We start from the raw sequence: 21,210 nt of genomic DNA on the forward strand, positions 1-21,210 counted from the left end.
CTCTGGCATCATCCATCTGATTTTTCAGGTCAAGTAGGGCGGTTTCAGTACCGTGTCTGGGGCGGAAACCAGATTGGCCGAGTCCCAGGAGTTTGTTCTGAAGTGGTCGATAAATAGTAATATAGTGCTATTACTTGGCTAAAATAAAGCCTCATTAATTGATTAAGTAGAGATTTTGAAAAAAGAGATTCACAGAGAGATTCCAAATACTTGCTTCGTGGGAGGTAACGTCCCAAAAACTACTGGAATACACTAAATAGGTGCAATTCCTAATATTAGAGTATTCTAAAATGAAACTTCTATTCTTCAGTGAGTTCCAAGTCGATGTACAAGGTTACATTTATAGCTTTCCTCTGTGCTAGAGTTATGAAGAGAAGACTACTGAAGTATTTAGTGTCCTCTGGGCCTCGCTAAGAAATAGAGCCTCTCGAGGATTATATTTTACACCATTCAATTGCTTCATTCAAACCTTCCTTATCACTTTTAGTTTAGAAAATGAGTCTTTGTTCTTTCTCTAATAGGGCTTTTTTTCTTTTTATTAATGTCTGGGCCTGTCATGGTAAAGAGTACTGTCCAATTTAGATCTTCGCTGGTGTGATTATTGTCTATATAATGTTTAACCATAGGTGCTATTAATACTTTAAACACCTCTGATGTTCTATAATTCAGGTTTTTATTTTCTTGTTTGTTTTTCCTATTGATACATGGACAAGTGATCATATAGATCACAAATTCAGTATTGCAATTAGAGAACTTGGTTTGTAGGCATTTTTTATTTAGGCCTATCTCGATTTCTTAAGATTTAGTAGTGTATTTGCACCCTATGCAGTGTCCACACGGATGGTGTCCTATTAAAAGGACTCAAACCCCAACTTTGAGTTAGTGTTTCGGTTTGTTTCTGGCTAGTTTTTAGTTTACTGCTACAAATGTGGTTACCAATGGTGGTGGATTTTCTACAGGTGAAAAGTGGGCAAGGTAGTTTCACTGTTGACTTCTCAAAGATTTTCCACTGTTTTCTAACAATGTCGGTAATAGTTAGGACTAAATGAGTGAAGGTTTTCACACTTACTATGCAGTCGTCTACAAGTTTTTCAATTTTGTCTTCCAAGAGCGATTTTTCGATTATTATTATAAGCTCTTTTTGAGGCTTGGCGTATCCGTTTTTTGGGATAGTCTCCCTCTTTCAGTTTCTCTGACAGTACTCTTGCTTCCTTCTCGTAGGCTACTATGCTACTATACCTTTTTAACCGTAAAAACTGTCCATACGGTAAATTGTCTTTTAAATGTTTCACGTGATGGCTCTTGTAATGCAGTAATGACTTTCTATCAGTACGATAAGGTTTCACGAGGAGTACTCCCTCGTGGTGGAAGATCGTTAAATCCAAGAAATTGATGTTATCTTTATTAATGGTCCTGGTGAACTGTAAATGGCGATTATGTTGGTTCAGCCATTGAAGGAACTCTTCTGCTTCTTGAATTGAGCCTTTCCATATGACAATTATATCGGTATAGCGCAGGTGATCATACACATTCTTGGGGCTCATTTGAATTTTTTTTTTCTTCCCATGCTCTGACGTGAAGCATATCAATATTCATGGCCGGCTGCCCCAGGACCTGCAGGCAACAGTCACCTGCACTGTGTGGGCCTCTTATTCTTACCACTCTGACCCCGGAGCGCTTCTGACACTCATCGCCGGTGTGCCCGGGATCTCCCTGTGCCTTCTGGCAACATGTGGGCTAGCAGCTGGGCGGCGCACATGCCCTCTTACTTTCAATGCGCCAATGCGCAGCAATGCTTTCCTCTTTTCATCCCTGCAGCACCAGGGAGCTTCCGATATATACTCCACCAGCTGGCGCAGGAAAATGCTGGGTGGGGCGCCGAGCATGGAGCGCTGTACTATTCATTCTGCTCCTATACGAAGCATATAAATATTCCCTGCCTGCGGGGCCCGGTCTACTTGAGCGCACCGCAGGACTTCTCCCCACTTCCTTGCCACACGTCTGATATCGGAGATGCCGCTCACCTCCAGCTGGGGCCCGGGATCTTTCCGGGGCCTCGGCTGAATACCGCAGGCTCACACCGCTGCTTGCAGCGGGGGAGTGGCGGGCCGCACACTAACCATCCTCACCGGTTACGACACAGAGCTTCATGGGCTCCACAATCAGCTCGCTCGTATGTGAGCGGCCTCCTTCATTCCTACACCACCAACGAACCGACACACATGGAGCGCAGTGCAGACTCCTCGCAGGGCTTAGCAGACAGCCAGGCAGCCACAGCAGTTGCGTGTTCTCCTCCTTCACACGACAGCGGGTGCCACTGTCATACAGTATGGGGCACAGGGTCCCAAAACTCTTCATCACCAATGTTGTGTCTGGACCCCCAGGGCACCGTGGTCCAGGCTCATCAGTGCTTGGGGCACCCAGCTGACACACAAGGACAGGGAGCACCCTGTCAGCCCGTAGTCATAAAGGCACTTCCATGGCAGCCAGAGTAGCCCAGTAGGGGCACCGGAACACCATTAGAGTTGCCCGGCAGGGCTCTGCTACATATGGGAGACATCAGGGACAGTGTTGCCAAGCGCAGCGCCAGCATCGTGATGCAAGGAACGACACAGCAGGCAGGAGTCAGTCGTGACTGGCAATGGGAAACTGCCGTCCCTTTTATTGGTTTAGTCACATGGTGCTCAGACATGTGACACCACCACAAGCCCTTAGCAGGGACTCGTTATTACTTAAAGGTGAAGCACACCACATACATTATTACTTAGAAAAAATGTAATATATCTTAAAATTTTAAATGTCCCTATTTTGCAATTACAGAAATAGCGATTTAATTTATTTGAAAATGTCATGTTACAAGAAGAATATTTTCCTTTCTTGTTAGAAAATAAAAGCATCCTCTGTCAACAAAAATCGAAATGTGACCTAACTGCTATAATAATTGAAGGTAATGCCAAATTCAGTTGTACGGTTGCATCAGCCTCACAGGGATGAAGGGAGCATGAAAACAGTAAAGGAGCCGAATAACTATTTACACTTACCTAATCATGAAATGCCTCCCTGGTGCATGCTGCATGCACACGTGTAAGACTTGCCCTGCAGCTGAGCAGCGAGGGGGTGGGGCAGAAAAAGCCCAGACAGACAGAGGCCCGGTCTCTAATCAGCCATCGTTAAACCAGCCTCAGCTGGGAAGAGGTCTCCGAGCATTTCTGCTGCACAAGGTACAGACGCACCGATAATAAACAGCGCATGCGCCGAAAAACGGGAGCCCTCGGAGTTTGAGCATTGAAAAGATACAGTCGTTGAAGCATGGGCAATAAATAAACAATAAATGAAGCGTGCGCAGAATAGAAACTCATTACTAGAACATGTGCAGAGAACAGACCATTTGCTGGTTCATGCGAATAGAGCATGCGCAAGGAAGACACTCATTACTAGAGCATGCGCACGAAAGACAACCATTGCAGGAGCATGCGCAGGAAAGACACTTCTTACTAGAGCATGCGCACAAGAAAGACAGATTCACGGGCCTGCTCAGGAAAGACAGAAATCAACACTTCATGCTCGGATTAGGCGTGTTTAATGGAGCATGCGCAAGAAGGAGACAGAATTGAGGTCACGGGAAATTACCTGTTTCTTTGCTACTCCTCCCCATAAAAATGCACTCATGTTTGCCTTCAGAGCGAGTTAACTGTAATGAAAGGCACACATTACGGCCTCGACTATGGCGGACACGTGCTTTGCCTCATGGGGATAAAAAAAAAAAAATAACTATTGAGATTTCATTATCACGTTGATAATGCGCTCAGTTTACAATTGCGTTCAAATTCAAGTATTTATATATTTGTGATGGATCTTTTAATATCTTTTGCACATTTTGTGATTATTACAATCCTGTGAGTTTATTAAACACATATGGTACAAACTTAAATATATTGTGATGTGTGGGCGTGGTGTTGTATAATATTTGTATAGATGACAGGAGGCGTCTTGATTTGTATGATGTCCTTTATTTAACAACTGACATCTACTGAATATATGTCTGCACCATGAAGAATTGAGGCTGGGCAACAGGCGTCTTGATTGTGAAAGTGCAGCTGTGAAATTGTCCTGTCTCTTTCTAGGCCCAAGGCCTGTCTCGAAGAGGAGACGTCCTGCTCGCGTCCTCTGCTGCTATGTAATCCGCGCCGAGCGCGCGGGGGCGGCCCTTCCGGCCGCGGGCGAGATCTTGCGAGAGTTCGTAGCTCTCGCGATATCTCTACACACCTCCCCCTGGTAATGCAAAGGCAGTTAATTGCAAGACATAATCATTGTATCTCACCGGTCTTCTGTGGTCTCTTCTTGGCCGGTCACCTTTCTCGCTGTGCACATCCTGCTGTTCCACTTCTCGCTCTACTGTGGGTGCATCCGGTTCCAACTCCGTTGCTTCCCTTTCTCTGCCATCGGTCTCTGGCTCACATTCTTCTCCTCGCTCGTAGTCCATTTCTACTTCGGCTTCTGATCTTTCCAGGGTCTTAGCTCTCTCTTGTCTCTTCTCAAATAAGGCTACTCTTTCCATGTTCCATGTGCGCCCGTCTTCGGTGCGGGCATGGTTGGTTCCTCGGTGAATCACTTTTATGGGTCTGCTGAACCGAGAGCCCGTGATGTGATCCTTGGTCGGTAGACGTATTTTGATCCAATCTCCTTCTCTAACGTCTGCCGGTTGTTTGGTCCTTCTTCTTCTGTCACTCCATATTTTCATGCATGCTTTGCTGTTTCCTATTCTCCACACCACTTCCGACATGTCTACTTCTTCATCTTCTCTTACTTTGACCAACCATGGTGGCACTAGCGTGGAGGCCGCTCTCCTCCCTCTCAACATGCGAAACGGGGATATTTGAGTGATCCCATTGGGAGTAAGCCTGTGGGCCGCTATGGCCTCTTTTGTTGTTTTGAGCGGGTCCATCCCAGAAGCAGTTGCTAGTTGAATAGCACCTTTTATGAACCTGTTGGCTCTCTCGACAAGCCCATTGGCTTGGGGATGATACAAAGCTGCTTTCTTCTGGTGTATGTGGTGCTTTTTCAGGAATAGTTCCATGTCCCTGGAAATCAGTTGTACTCCATTGTCCGTTACTAACTCATAGGGGAGTCCTTCCCTCTGAAGATTTCGGTGATGACCTCTATTACTGTCGCGGTAGTGATGATTGGAACGAACTCGGCTCGACCCACTTTGATAAGTAGTCCACCAGCACTATGCCGTAGCGATGTTCGGGCGCCATCGCCTCCAAGGGTCCTATAAAGTCTAGACCTACTTTTGACCACACCGCTTCTGGGACTTCTGTGGGGATCAGGGGCGCCTGTCTGATCTTTAGGCGCTTGTCACTGTTGAGACATTCATGACATCTCTCGATCATGGTGCGAATCTCTTGATCCATGGACGGCCACCAGTAGGCTTCTCTCACTCTTCGACGGGTCATGGTGTTCCCCAGGTGGCCCGCATGGGCTCTGCAGAGAATGATCTTCCTCATACCTATGGGTGGGATTATCTGGTCCGTTTTCATTATTATTCCGTCGGTTTCTGATATCTCATCTGCCACTTTCCAATAAGGTCTCATACCTTCTTGCACCGCCTTTTCATTCGGCCACCCTTTCCTGATCCACTCTCGGATTCTCGCTATGGTCGGATCCTTTCCGTCTTCTTCCAACCAGTGTTTCTCACTGAGTTCTAGGTAGTCTGGCGCTTTGAGATCTGTGATGGATGCCACAATGCATTCCTCTTGTAGGAAAGTGGTGGCCTTGTCCTTGCCCTCTGGTAATCTTGACATGCAGTCCGCCTGCGAATTCTTCCATCATGATATGTGTTGTACCTCAAACGTGTATTCCTGCAGTTTGGCTGCTATCCGTGCCAACCTGGGCGTTGACACTTTTGTGCCTCCTGGGCTGAGCATGTGGATGAGGGGTTTATGGTCGGTCACCAACTTAAATTTTGTGCCCCACACATATGTTCTGAAATGTTCTACTGCCCATGCACACGCTAACATCTCCTTCTCTATGGTGGAGTAGTTCTGTTCGGCCGATGATAAGGCTTTCGAGGCAAAGGCTACTACATGTTCCGTGTCACCTTTCTTCTGCGTTAAGACAGCTCCTAGTCCGTACGCACTGGCGTCTGTAGTGATGACTGTACCCCACTCAGGGTTGAATGGTTGTAAACACGGCGCTTCCACTATGTAGCGTTTTATGCTCTCTACTGCTTTCCTTTGGGGTTCTTGCCACGGGTACTCTGATCCCTTTTTGAGGAGTTCGCGGAGGGGTGCTGAGGTTTCTGAGAACTTGGGGATAAATTTGGCGTAGTACTCCGGCAACCCAAGGAATGACCTTACTTCATCTTTGCTGGTGGGGTCCGATGCTTTAATTATGGCTTGCATTACATTTTGTTTGGGACTAATCCCTTGCTCTGATATTCTGTACCCCAAATACTCAACTTCTTTCGCCTTGAATACACATTTCTCGTACCGTAATATCACCCCTGCTTCTTGCAGCTTGGTGAGAACTGTTCTCAATGTAGCATCGTGTGTCTGTTCATCCCTTGCATAGACGAGGATGTCATCCTGAAAATAGGCCACGTTTTTGACCTTCCGTAGTAGGGCATCCATCATTCGTTGAAACGCAGAGGCGGCTGACGATAAGCCGAATGGCATCTTGGTGAACTGGTACGTGCCAAACGGAGTGATGAATGCTTTGAGGGGTTTGGACTCCTTGTGCAATTGTATTTGGTGGTACGCGTTCCTCATATCCAGTTTAGAGAATATTTTGGCTTCTTTCATCATTAGAATCAGTTCATTTATGCTCGGCAGCGGGTAGCTGTCAGTAATGACTTCCAAGTTTAGACTACGAAGGTCAATGCAAACTCTTAGCTCTTGTGAGTTTGGTTTCTTTATAAGTACGACTGGGCTCAGCCACTCCGAAGCTTCAATTTGTTTGATGACGCCATCCATCCTCATTTTGTCCAGTTGACCTCTGAGTGTGTCTCTCGCAGTTGCTGGTACTGGCCTCACTCGATGTGTGACTGGGACCGCATTCGTTTTGAGCAATATTTTGTGGACGAAGCCCTTGATATGTCCCGGCTCCTCCGAGAAAAGTTTTGGATAATCACTTTTGGCTACTGGCCCACTCCTCCCGTAGACAGACAGTACCTGCTCTTCTGCGCTGGGGTCCAGTTTGATTTTCAGTTTATCTTGGTCGTCCCACCCTAATACTGCCGGGCCTACTTGGCTGAAATATACTCTGGTGGTGGTTTCTCTTCCTTTAAACTCCACCTTCCCTTCGATGTAGCCCAGTAGGTCTACTGACGCCTCACCAAAAACCGTGGGCTTGTGCCGTGTGGTGAGCACTCAAACTTTTTCTGTCCCCAACATTTCTTTGTATGTGCGCAGGGGTATTATGGTGAGGTCAGAACCTGAATCAGCCATGACTTTTGTTTCCACCCTGTCAATTTTGATTATGCAATGGGGTTTTTCTCTTCTAGTCCGTGGACTGTTCACCATGATGACTATGGGTCTCCCTTCATCTTTGGAGGACGATTCCCTCTCCGTGTTGCGATCCGTGTTGACACTCGTGACTTTCTTGTTTCGCCACCGGCACACAATCGAGAAATGGCCAATTCGTTTGCATATAGAGCACTCTTTGTCTCTGGCTGGGCACTCTCTGTCGAACGCTAAATGCTTCGTGCTTGTGCACCTGTGGCATTTCAATGGTTCTTTCTTGCTCCATTTCCCTTCTCTCGTGTCAGATACCTGTCTCTCTTTCTTCGGGTGAAACGCCACTGCTTGTATTTCAGCAGAACTGTGGCTTCCTGCGAGTTCTTTCCTCCTCCCGGCCGTTTCCTCGACCGCTCTAGCAATCTCAATCGCTTTATCCAGTAGCAGTTCCTTCTCCAGAATGACTTTATCTTGTACTTCCCTGCTGTTGGTGTGGACAACCAACATGTCGCAGATGAGGCTCTCGGCATTGTTACCAAAGCTGCACAGTACCGCCGGTTCCCGCAGCTTGGTAACATAGTCGTCAACGGGTTCCGAGGCTTCCTGCTTGCGGCTATAGAAACGTATTCTGTGCAGGACCATATTCTCTTTGCTGGCAAACCTTTTGACAATCCTCCTTACGGCCTCCTTGAAGACGTCGTCGTTGTCACCAACCACCGGGCTCGGGGTGAGACTTTCAAACACCCTCTGCCCTTCCACACCTAGGGCATTAAGTAACATAGCCTTGCGCCGTCCTGCCGAGAATCCTGCACCACCCACAGCCTCTACGTACGTCGTAAATATGGGTTGCCATTGCGGCCATGGGATGGCGGGTCTACCTGGAGTTTGCAGGAAGGGCGGTGGTGGTGTCGCACCTTGCATGGTTCCACGCGGGTTTCAGCGGTGATCCTCGTCGCCAATTATGTTGTATAATACTTGTATAGATGACAGGAGGCATCTTCATTTGTATGATGTCCTTTATTTAACAACTGACATCTACTGAATATATGTCTGCACCATGAAGAATTGTGGCTGGGCAACAGGCCTCTTGATTGTTAAAGTGCAGCTGTGAAATTGTTCTGTCTCTTTCTAGGCCCAAGGCCTGTCTCGAAGAGGAGCTCACAGGAGACGTCCTGCTCGCGTCCTCTGCCGCTACGTAATCCGCGCCGAGCGCGCGGGGGCGGCCCTTCCGGCCGCGGGCGAGATCTCGCGATAGTTCGTAGCTCTCGCAATATCTCTACACGTGGCCTTGTGAACGTGTGGCCAGGGCATTCCTTTGACATAGGTCTCCGGGTTTTTCATTTTAGAATGTAGGCAGGTATGAGGGACATACATATACATTTGCTCTATGTGTGCAGTTATTGGTAGGATGTTCCTGGAAAGGGACCTGTAAGAAAGGTTTAGAGGAGGGTTATATAATGTGTCACATTTCGGGATTCTCTAGCATGCATTCATTTCTTGATAGGCTGTCGTTTACAATGTGGCATTCATGGCCCTTCACATTCTATCTTGTCAGCATTGCCCTTGAAAGTTCATTTTTTGCCCCCTCGCTGTTCCACTGCATACCCCAAAAGTGTCTTGTCACTGTGCAAGTCCATCTTTGAGTTATGTGTGATTTATTTGCAGTTCACATCCTCGCATCAAGTCCAATTCTTCCTCTTCCCATTTGCCTTCCCCCTCACTCTGTTGCATGAACTTACATCTGGCTTGGTATGTTCAGGATGTTCCAGTGGCAGACGGGAGCCCAATAGCCCGCCCTGGAGGGAGCAGGGCTAGGTAATCAGCCAGGCATCGAAAGTGTTGGCTTATAAAAGGTCTGCTCGGTGCCAGCTACCCTCATTAGTACTGGACTGGGACGAAAAAGATGAAAACAAGGAGGTAATGCCATGATTCCCTACCCGTAATCCTCATTACACCAAGTCCAAGTCTGCCTCTTCCCAGTCACCTTCCCTGGCATCATGACTGAACTAAGATTGGGTTTAGTATGATCAGGAAGTGCCCACAGCAGATGGGCACTAAATGGACCCCCTTGGAAGGTGTGGGCTAGGCATACAGTCAAGAAAAGAAAGCTATGGCTTGTAAAGGACCTGCCCTGGCCCGTGGCCCTCATTAATACTGGATTTGGAAGAAGAAGACTTGCACTTGAAGTAACAAAGGTTACCAGTAAGTATTTTGGGCCGGTACCGAATATCTTGTGGCTTTTCCATACAGAATAGACAAGCACTGGCAGTAGCATTGCAAGAGGCTGCGCTTACAAGGACTCTGCACAGCACCTTCTGTCTTTTCTGCCCCTCATATCCTCGTGTAGAACCCACTACTGGTTGCAGCATCACTCTGACACTGAAGGTCTGGTGCCCTCAGAAAACATGCTGAGTTAGGGGTGGGGAATGTCTTTTTGGCATGGTGGCAAGAGTTTTGGGTGTTGCAGGAGACAGCAGGGCAGACCTCTATCTTGCTCTGCTAAGTGAGGCTCTACCCTTGACGGGCAGAATTCCCAGCAGGCCACTGAACGCAGCATCTGAGCCTGTAAGAGTGTGGATTGAGGCTTCTCTCAGCCTGCCAGCCAGCGTGCTGAGCCTGTAAGAGTGTGGATTGAGGCATCTCTCAGCTTGCCAGCCAGCGTACTGAGCCTGTAAGAGTGTGGATTGAAGGTTACGTTGGTGACTGTGCCCTCACATTTCAAAGAGCCTTTCTCTGAACCAACCTGCCCCTTCCCCACATCTACCAGCTCAAAATGGATTGTTTTACTTTACAAGGGATGTAAAATATCTGAAGGAAAAAGAGAGAGAGAAAGAGGGAGAAACAAGGTGTTGGGGGGATTACAGTAGCATGCAGTCTGAGCTAGTGCAATGAGACCTTTGCCTTGTAAAGCCTCCCCCCGCCCCTGACTAATTATACCCCTTTAAGATCTCCTAACACTGTGTGCATTTTTTTAATTTTTAATTTTATGAATTAGCTAATCCAAGTAAGCCTTAAATAAAATACAAGTACCTTAAACAGTAAATATACCATATAAAATTCATCATATCTGTATAACATCATAATGTCTGTACTTACATTTACAAAACCTCATAAGAAAACTTCACAATGTAGAAATAAAGACCTAAACATACTTATACAAGATTATCCAAATGAAAATCAAGTATACATTTCAAACCAAGACTTACTTTTGATAAAACTCTTCATCAGACATGTAGTACCTAAAGGGTTAGAAAGGCAATCGTCTGGGAAGTTTCATGGCCACTGACTGCCCGGTCCTAAAGTTCTTCAGTTGCTAACCATGACCCATCATGAACAAATCTACTGAACGGGAGAGTCCTTGTATTCTGAAGTGCTGAACATTCCAATAATATGCGATCTCTGTAGTAATATCCTTTTCATAGCACAGGGAGCATTCATTAATGGCCGAGGTCTTATCAGAACAGATGAAAGTAACCTCTCCCGTTGGGATTACATTCACCCTGAATCGGAGAAATTGCATCTGCCTGCACGGATTAGGAAATGTAGTCAGATATTTCAGTAGGACCCCTAATATTTTATCCCACCGAGTCAGGCTATTATATGGAGCATATGTTCTCATTCTAGTGATTGTGTTCATCCAGTCCACTTCAAATAAAGTACTTTTAGCCTCAATCAGAATTAGCATACAGTATAGATTCTGCATATAAGCAGAAACAGTCGATAGGGTTAGCCTGTTTCTTAATAATAATGTCAGAGCGTAAATTGGAGAGTGGTGACCATTTGGGGGAGCTAAGGGTTTTCTATAAAATGATCAAATATTACCTCTGAGTTGCACTAGCTCAAGCTCAAATCGCAAACCTGTGATGGGAATACAGGTGCGTAAACCGAGTGCTTTCTTCCAAAAATTGAATCTAGGAAGTACCAGTCTTTTCTTCTGAGAGTAAATTCAATTCCTGTCCATTCACTAAAGATGGGATGATTTTAAGTTTATAATATTCAAGAAATCGAGAGATGATAAAGCGCCAATATCTTTTGCTAATCCATTTACGCTGAGCAGCATTTTGAATAGCCTTATTTTTCAGCCAATTTACAGGGCTAGTTTATTACAGTGCAAATCAATGTTGAGCCCTAAATATCTGGTCTCATTCGTAGGGACAACTATAGAATCTTCAAGCGTCCAAGTAAAAACATAAGGCTTTCTATTACTCTTAGTCGAATTATGTTGGTATTTCTACTGTTCATAATCAGTTCACTATCGAAGCATATTCAATAGTGGCGTTAATCAGACGGTAAAGTCCTATGTCCGTTTTGTCCAACAGAATAACGTCATCAGTGTATGACATCCAGTTTGTGACTAAGTCACCAATTTGTGTATGTGCGAAGGCCACAGATTCCAAGAATAGCTCCAGGTCCGATAGGTAAAGATTGAATAGGCAGTGAGCCAAAACGCACACCTGGTGAAGACCCTGATGGGTCACCAGAGATCCCGCCAGGTTACATTGCCCATTAAACCTCACCTGCACTGATGTATTCTCATGGCTTTTTACGAAAATTGTTAGTAGATAATCAGGCGTGCTTGGTTGATGGTGTCGAATGGCTGTGAGACATTTATTGATAGCAGCAAAGTTAATGGGAATTCCCTCAATACTGCAAGCTTTCTCTTGGAGATAATTAGGCAGATATACGTTTGTCAAGGTGCACATCGGGCCTCATTCCGACCCAGACGGTAAGTTACCGCCTGGGTCGTACCTTTACCACCATGGTGTAAACTACGTTTACGCCATGGCGGTTGGCGGACTTACCGCCCCATTCCGTGGTTGGCGGGGCGGTAAGTCCCCTATCCCCATTTACCCTTCCCCATTCCCATTTTTGCCCCATAGGGCATAATGGGAGTGGGGAAGGCGTTAATTACGCCACCGTAAAATACGGTGGCGTAACTAACAACAAGGTCCCTTAGCGCCATGGATTTTAACACCTGCTAAAAGCAGGTGTTAAATCCTCCATGGCGCTAAGGGACCTCGGAATCAGGCGGTAAGGGTCGGCGCTGTTTACGCTGCCGTAAACCCCTTACCGCCTGGGTCGGAATGAGGCCCATCACCTTGTGAAATCCCATTTGCATTTTACTGAAACTTTTAGTGGTGTTAGCCCATTCCTTCAATCTTTATAGGACTAACGTGGCATATATTTTGCTATCAGTGGCAAGTAAGGTAATAGGGCGATAACTAGCCAGATCAGATTTGTTGCCTATTTTATATTCATAAAAAGCAGAGTGAGGGCATCCGTCCATAATACAAAATCAGTCGGCAATATGCTATTGCACAGTCCACTAGAGGCAGGAGCTGCCGAGTTGGAAGTGGAAACTTTCTTAATTAATAACTTGAAGGCTTTGAAGACAAGCAACCATGGACAGTCTGCATAGACTACTGGGGGAGTCTGAGCTGGCGGGCTATGCAGTTTCCTGATGAGATTAGCCCATGCTTCTCCACATAAAGCGTTAGTTTGAAGATTCTCCTAATTGTAATTCTATCCTTGATAAAGGACCAAAGGTTTCAGGAGTTATTAGTCATAATTATGCCTGCCATCTTTTTTCCTGTGTTCAAATGTATGCGTTCAGAGGCAATTTTTATATAATCGTTTGGCTCGTCTGGTTTCCAGGAAATATGATTTCTCATGAAGATTTTTGTGAAGATTTTTGAGTTGATTGTAAGTTGGACCAAATCAGTCTGTGCATCGTCAACAAAAAACACTCTCTCAATAACCTTAGTGGATAGAAGCGGAAGGCACATCATTTTATGCAGAAGACACAGGACGTTCTGTTTATTTAAGATCACCGCATGATCGGATCAATAGATATTTATAAGGTGTGGCCTGCTGCAGAAAGGCTTCATACGATTTGTCCGTGAGAGTTACAGGCTTGTCATTAGTGTATTTAATGGCAGTTGAACATAGGTTCCCGAATGTCTACTGTCGTAAATGGCATTTTATGGCTATCTGTATAAAGAGGCTCTGAGAGAGCAAATGTTAGAATTCTGGTTAGAATTCTGGTTGGTTAAGTTACTTCTACCAAGATGAGTAGCTGCCATATCTACAGTCCGGTGGGCGATACAAATCTGGAACTTTGATACAGAGTAAAGCCACTTTATTTAAACTTGATGACGAGGGTGAACATAGATGTATTATGCTTTTTGAAAACTCACCCACCACTGTCAGCTTTCCAAAAGTGCCAATTTTTCCAGTGTTTCGGGACCCGTCAGAACAGACAAGGGGCGTATAATCTGTGGAAAACTCTAAATGTAATGTTGTTAACAGAGAGGCACCTAGATTCCTCTGTCTTTCTTTCAAAGCACACTGAAAAGGCCTTTGACAAGGTCAGTTTGGTCTTCCTGCAGAAGGTATTGCTAAAATGTAGGTTTGGGAGCTACCATGGATGGATGAAATGGATAAGAACGTTATACTCAACACCAATGGTGAGGACAATGGTGAATGAGGTCCGATTGGATATAATACCCACAGAAAGGGGAACCCGACAGAGACGCCCTCTCTCGCCACTGCTATACACACTCGTGTTGGAGCCACTGGAGACCAAAGTTCAGCAGCAAGAGGAAATCGGGTGGTATAAAGGTTGGTGGGAGGGAATATAAACTGGTGCTCTTTGCAGACGACATTTATGGGGAGATAAGGCCTATGGCAGCACTCAGGCATCAAGATAAACTATACAAAATCCCTGGCTATGCCACTGTGAAGCACAACACCGGAAGTCATGTGGGTCATCACTGAAAGGGATTTATACTGGAGGAACAGCTTCTCCTATACCTGTGGGTTAATCTAACTGGGGACATACAGAATCTCTTCTCACAGATGAATCCAGAGCTATTAGCTGGGGGTAAGGTGAATTTGAAGAAGTGGGCCAAATTAACATTCTCCTGGCTGACTTGTGTAAACATCCTTAGGATGAACCTGTGCACACATTCCTCAACCTCTTCCTGATTCTACCTGTGATGCTCCCAAAAGATTTCTTGGGTGCTGTAAAGAGGGAGATGCTGCTATTCTATTGGGGAAATACTAAACCCTGGGTTACTTATGCCACACTGGTCCTGCCCAAAATCCTAGGAGGAGTCGAGTTCCCTAACCTATAAGTGCACCTTAGAGCAACACAGTTGAGGGTCATAGTAGATCATCTAGTCCCTCAAATGACTAAACAATGGGTGCATCTGGAGAATGGTGGGCCTTGGGCAGTGGCTGTGGGTTCCTAGGGATGAAATGTCAGAATTAAACGTCTGGTCCTGCAGGTCCTCTGGGAACTCTGGAGAGAGAATCCAGGCATGAGATGGCGGTCTACCTGGCCCTCGCCACTTAGCGGCATATGCCCCCACCCCCTTAGGGACGGCATGTATATTACGTCCTGCTTCCAGGAATGGTACGAGGCAGGGTTGGAATGAGTGGGGAAGATGTGGGTGAGAGATCAGTTTCTTTCCCTGCGACAGCTAGAGGAACTGCTACAAATAGGCCCACTCTCAGTGTTTTACTACCTTCAGCTTAAAGGGACAAGGACGAATGGGAAATGGGGCATGAAACTCATAAGCAAAAAAATCTAGACATCTCTTAAAGGACACAAAGGAACAATATTTGCGCTGTATTCCTCGCTGAACTACTGAATGAACTAAAAGCAAGGGGGCAGTGGCAAGAAACCTGGGGCTAGAGGTGTCACGCTTACCGGGAGACCGGGGTTCGCTGCTCGCGCTCTTCCTCCCTGGCGCCTCTATTCGCGCTTTCGCGCTTGGGGAGGCGCCGGGAGGAGAGTTCCGGGGACAGGGACTGCAGCTCCTCGGCGTGTGCGTCGGAGTCCGCGGTCGCGGTCCCGCGCATGCGCCGTGGGCCGGTTGCCCAGGTTCGGAGCGGCTTGCTGCTCAAGCCTCGTTCTGGGTCCGCCGGCGCCTAGCAACGATCAGGCTTGCACTCCGGGCCTCGCGGGCGCCGGCGGCCCATAAAGGGGGAGGCGCGGTCGGGAGCAGATCGCGTCTCAACGCGTTCTGTTCCGGATCGTGTCCTCGCTCTCCTTTGCTTCGCCCTGTGCGGCCCAGCCCTAGTCTTCTGCCTCAGCTCTCCTTCCCCTCCTGCCTGCTGCCATTTTGGTTTTTTCCCAGGACCTGTTCTGGTCCTCTTCCAGGTCTTCTCCCCAGCTCCTAGCCAGTTTTCCCTTCTATTCCTGGTTCCTCTCCCTTGCCAGCCTTAGTTTACTTGCCTGCCTTCCCCTTCCTCTCCTCCCTGGCCAGACCCCTTCTCAGTGGTTCTCCAGTGACTCCCTTGGGACAGTTTCCACGCCTTTGGTCTCTCATCTCTACTGCCTCCAGTGTCAGCCACGGGAGTACTGCTCCCACTCCTTGGACTCTCTTCTTCACAGCCTCTGGTACCAGCTTGAGAAGCACGGATTCCACGCCTTTGGCCTTTAATCACCACAGCCTCCAGTGTCAGCTACGGGAGTACTGCTCCCACACCTTTGGACTCTCATCACCACCGCATCAGTGTGAGTTACGGGAGTAGGCTCCCACTTCTTCGGACTCTCGTCACCACAGTATCTATTGCCAGCTACGGGAGTACGGCTCCCACTCTTTGGGACTCTCGTCACCAGAACATCCATTGCCAGCTACGGGAGTACGACTCCCGCTCTTTGGGACTCTCAACTTCTCTACCATCCAGTGCTAAGCTTCTGGAGTCCTGCTCTCACATCTTTGAACTCCGGAGCCTCGCCTCATCAAGGATTATCTCCTTTAACGTCTCCGGTCTGTGCTTGCACAGCTCAGACGTCACTGAAACCAGATTGTGGCGTTGGGAGTCGGCCCATCTTCTACCCAGTATCCATTCTGGGTGGTGGAGAGGCTGGTTGCTTGTGTCACATGATCTTCTCGTCAGTCTGGCTGCCCCGTCGAGATCAACCAGGAATTCAGGTACGCAACTCTCCCGTGATTCTCAGCTTAACAGATTGAGACGCCTACCTTCCGATCTTGAAATGGAAGATACACAGGATCTGAGGAATGAGTTGCAAGCCCTCAGAGCTGAGATGACTGCCTTACACCAAGAAAACCAAGTTTTACGTCAGATGGTTACTCAGGGGACAGGAAGCGCTCCACAGGCTGAAAGTTCTTTGGCCCATACCGCCCCAATCAGGTTCGATGTAGACCCACGTCGAGTGGCGGAATTCTGCAACCACTGTCGTATCCATTTTCTTTTCAGATCTACCTATTTCAATAACGATAAGGCCAAGATCGGATATATCTTGGGAAACCTGACTGGGAATGCTCTAGCCTGGGCGACACCTTTTGTGGCTACAAATAGTAGTAGTAGTTCAGACATAATAACGTACATCAGTCGCTTCCGCCTGCTGGCTACGGATTCACAATGGCCGGAAGTCACACAAAAGACCCTGTTTCGCCGGGGGTTGAGGGAGGAATACAAAGATGAACTACTTCACATCCCCGAACCTGAGAGTCTCCAACTCTTAATCAATCAGGTGCTTCGTATTGACCAGAGACTAGCCGAACGAAAGGCTGAGAGACGTCGGCTGGAGAGAGTCAGTCCCAGAACAGCCAGTCTACCCGCCGGGGCTTTTGGTTCGGCAGAATCAGGACCTGAACCTATGCAGTTAGGAGCGGTGAGAGGGCTGTTATCTGATGAGGAAAGAAGGCGAAGAAGAACTTTACGCCTATGTCTTTACTGTGGTGCTGCCGGACACTACTTGGGAACGTGTCCTTTACGGCCACAGAAGAAGAAGTCGGGAAACTAGAGGACCTGTCGTGTGGAGGAAAGGCAACGACAGGTCTCACCCCTTTTTCAGACCTTTCCACCTTTTGCTCGATTCTTCTTCCCATGCAACCTGCTATCCTTCTAACCTTGAAGGTTCAGATTCAACTGCCCGGCCGGACGCTTGAAGTTTTTGGGCTATTGGATAGTGGAGCGTCTGGTAATTACATCGACGAGGATTTTGCTAGCAGCCACAGGATTCCACTTTTGCCCAGACACTCAGCCCTTCCTGTGGAGGTTATCGATGGTACTCCTTTGTCTTCCGGACCAGTTCGTTTGCACACTATAGGATTGAGTCTCCAGATCGCCGAGCATGTGGAGAAGCTTGCTCTGGACGTGATCAGGTCACCTACCTACAAGTTGGTCTTGGGGTTACCTTGGCTCCAGCATCACAATCCGGTTATTAACTGGAGGACGCACACCTTGACCTTTTCCTCCGCTTCTTGTACCCCGAAATGCAGTTTGCCAGTCCAGACTCTGGTTTCTTCGACTACTTTGGAACTACGTGACAAGGGGACCAGCCTTTGTTCCGCATTACTGATTCCCCCAGAGTATGCCGACTTTGAACAAGTTTTTGCCGAACCAAGTAACATACCACTACCACCTCATCGGTCGTTCGATTGTGCCATAGAACTGTCTCCTGGTGTTGAGATTCCCCATGGCAGACTGTACGCCTTGTCTCGGGAGGAGAGACGAGTATTGCAGGATTACTTATCGGACTGTTTGAGTAAGGGGTACATAGTACCATCCAAATCTCCCGCTGGATTTCCTTTGTTTTTCGTAAAGAAGAAGGAAGGCACTTTAAGACCCTGTGTAGATTACCGGCAGTTAAACGATATCACCATCAAAGACCGGTACCCGCTACCTTTGATTCGAAGTATCCTTGAGGCCCTACATCAGGCTCGGATTTTTACTAAGCTTGATCTTCGAGGGGCTTATCATCTGGTCCGCATCAAGAGTGGAGATGAATGGAAGACAGCATTTAAGACACCGTTTGGGCACTTCGAATACAGGGTGATGCCTTTTGGCCTGTGCAATGCACACGTTTTCCAACGTCTCATGGATCATATCTTTGTGGACGTAATTGGAATCTCTGTCTGGATTTATCTGGATGACATATTAATCTTTTCCAGATCAAGGGAGTAACACATAAGTCATGTACGAGAGGTTCTTGATCGGCTTTTCCACAATCATCTGTTTGTTAAGGCGGAGAAGTGTTCCTTTCATCAATCAAGGATAGAATTCCTAGGATTCGTAATAAGTCAGGCTGGTATTGAGATGGATTCCAAGAAAGTCCAGGCAATTCAAGAGTGGCAACAGCCTCATGATGTAAGGTCCTTGCAACGCTTTTTGGGATTCGCTAACTTTTACAGGCAATTTATTCCTCGCTTCTCTGAGATCTCTGCACCTCTAACCAGACTGACGAGCAGCAAGATTGCTTTCCTGTGGGACTCTTCCGCCACACAAGCTTTTGACGTCTTGAAGTCAGCCTTTATGGCCGCTCCGATCCTACGTCACCCACAGGATGACTTGCCCTTCATCGTTGAAGCGGACGCTTCGGACTTTGCTGTTGGGGCTGTGCTTTTACAGAAGGATCCCGCTACATCGGTTGAACATCCCGTGGCTTACTTCTCTCGCAAGCTGAACCCTAGTGAAAGGAACTATGCAGTCATTGAAAAGGAACTGTTGGCTATCAAGACGGCGTTTGAGGCATGGAGACATCACCTGTTGGGAGCCCGTTTCTCTGTTGAAGTCCGTACTGATCACCGTAACCTGCAGTACTTGCGCTCGTTGCAATGTCGGACACCAAGGCAGGCTCGGTGGGCCTTCTTCTTTTCTCCGTTTGTGTTTCATATCACTTACATCCCCGGATCTTCGAATTTAAGAGCAGATGCCTTGTCTCGGTCCTTGGAGATTGAGAAGAAAGAGAACAACTCCAGTCAGATTCAACCACTGATCTCTTCTCATCATTTCCTATCGACTTTATCATCACTCCTACAGTCAATATCAGATGCCACCCGGTCTGATTCTCGGAGGTCAGTTTTGCTTCATCGACCCTCAATATCTGAAAATCATGGCCTCCTATTCTTTCGGAAAAGACTGTACATCCCTGAAGGGGTGATTCGTGATGGCATTTTACACGGTGTCCATGATTACCCTGTTGGAGGCCATCGAGGGATTCGAGCAACACAAGAGTTACTATCACGACAATTTTGGTGGCCTGGCTGGGCTGGGGAGGTTCGGAAATATGTACAGACCTGTCCAATCTGTGCTCAATCCAAGGATCCCAGACAACATCCTTTGGGGTTGCTTTCTCCTGCTGAATTGCCGCCATACCCTTGGCACACAATTGCCACTGACTTTATTGTCGACCTTCCTCCCTCTGGAGGGCACACTTGTATTATGGTCGTTGTGGACAGTTTTACGAAGTATGCCCATTTTATCCCTTTCAAGAAGATACCTACTGCGGTCCAGATGGCCACCGCTTTTCTCCACGAAATCTATCGTTTACATGGTCTTCCTGAAAAGATCATCTCTGACCGAGGGGCTCAGTTTCTCTCTTCCTTTTGGAGTAAGGTTTGTGGTCATCTTGGTATTCATAGAGCCTTAAGCTCAGGTTATCATCCACAATCCAATGGTCTCACTGAGAGAACGAACCAGACACTGGAAACATATCTCCGTAGTTTTGCAAATGCCACGCAAACAGATTGGAGTGCCTGTCTAGATCTAGCTGAGGTGTCCTACAATAATTCATTTCATTCTTCCATCATTCTTCCATCGGGACCAGCCCCTTTTATTGCTCTATGGGTCAACATCCCAAGTTAATACCTTTCCGCCCTGTACCGACCAGTACGGTTCCTTCCGCTGATGCCTTGGTTTCAACGGCAGCATGAACTGGCACGTAACTCCTTGAAGGCCGCTCGTGACCATATGAAGGCTCAGGCTGACCGTAGGAGGCGGGTGGAACCTGATTTACAGGTTGAAGATAGGGTGTGGCTGTCCTCTAAGAATTTGCCTCTTCGCAACTTACCTGTTAAATTGGCTCCTCGGTACTTTGGCCCATTTAGGATTATAAAACGCCTGTCCTCTGTAGCTTTTCGTCTCCAGCTGCCCCATTCGTGGCATGTTCATCCTGTCTTTCATGTTTCCCTTCTGAAGCCCTATGTGGTGGACCCTTATGGTCGTGCCAGTACTTGTCCAGCCCCTGTTCTGGTACAGGGGGTTCCGGAATTCGAAGTTCATGAGATCTGTGATGCCTGCTATCGCAGGGGGGTGCTCCATTTCCTGGTGGATTGGAAGGGGTACCCAGCCTGTGATCGCACTTGGGAACCCTCTCGGCAGGTGCACGCTCCGCGTCTTGTGCCCGAGTTCTATCACCGGTTTCCTTGGAAACCCGGGGCTCCGGGCCTTCCTGGGAGGGAGTATAGTGTCACGCTTACCGGGAGACCGGGGTTCGCTGCTCGCGCTCTTCCTCCCTGGCGCCTCTATTCGCGCTTTCGCGCTTGGGGAGGCGCCGGGAGGAGAGTTCCGGGGACAGGGACTGCAGCTCCTCGGCGTGTGCATCCGAGTCCGCGGTCGCGGTCCCGCGCATGCGCCGTGGGGCGGTTGCCCAGGTTCGGAGCGGCTTGCTGCTCAAGCCTCGTTCTGGGTCCGCCGGCGCCTAGCAACGATCAGGCTTGCGCTCCGGGCCTCGCGGGCGCCGGCGGCCCATAAAGGGGGAGGCGCGGTCGGGAGCAGATCGCGTCTCAACGCGTTCTGTTCCGGATCGTGTCCTCTCTCTCCTTTGCTTCGCCCTGTGCGGCCCAGCCCTAGTCTTCTGCCTCAGCTCTCCTTCCCCTCCTGCCTGCTGCCATTTTGGTTTTTTCCCAGGACCTGTTCTGGTCCTCTTCCAGGTCTTCTCCCCAGCTCCTAGCCAGTTTTCCCTTCTATTCCTGGTTCCTCTCCCTTGCCAGCC

The 21,210-nt window shown here is 47.8% G+C and overlaps 1 protein-coding gene across 1 annotated transcript in view; it reads right to left on the reverse strand.

Moving 5' to 3' along the window:
* Positions 1 to 3,211, reverse strand: part of LOC138516939 (zinc finger protein 845-like) — a 70,433-nt gene extending 67,222 nt beyond the window's left edge. Inside the window, exon 1 of the mRNA XM_069632415.1 lies at positions 3,042 to 3,211. The gene's annotated coding sequence lies outside the window, so the exon portion shown is untranslated. The remainder of the gene's footprint in view (positions 1 to 3,041) is intronic.
* Between the last annotated feature and the right edge of the window lie 17,999 nt (positions 3,212 to 21,210).

Source organism: Ambystoma mexicanum, chromosome 6q (assembly GCF_040938575.1).
Source record: "Ambystoma mexicanum isolate Mex_15411 chromosome 6q, UKY_AmexF1_1, whole genome shotgun sequence".
Lineage (NCBI taxonomy): Eukaryota > Metazoa > Chordata > Amphibia > Caudata > Ambystomatidae > Ambystoma > Ambystoma mexicanum.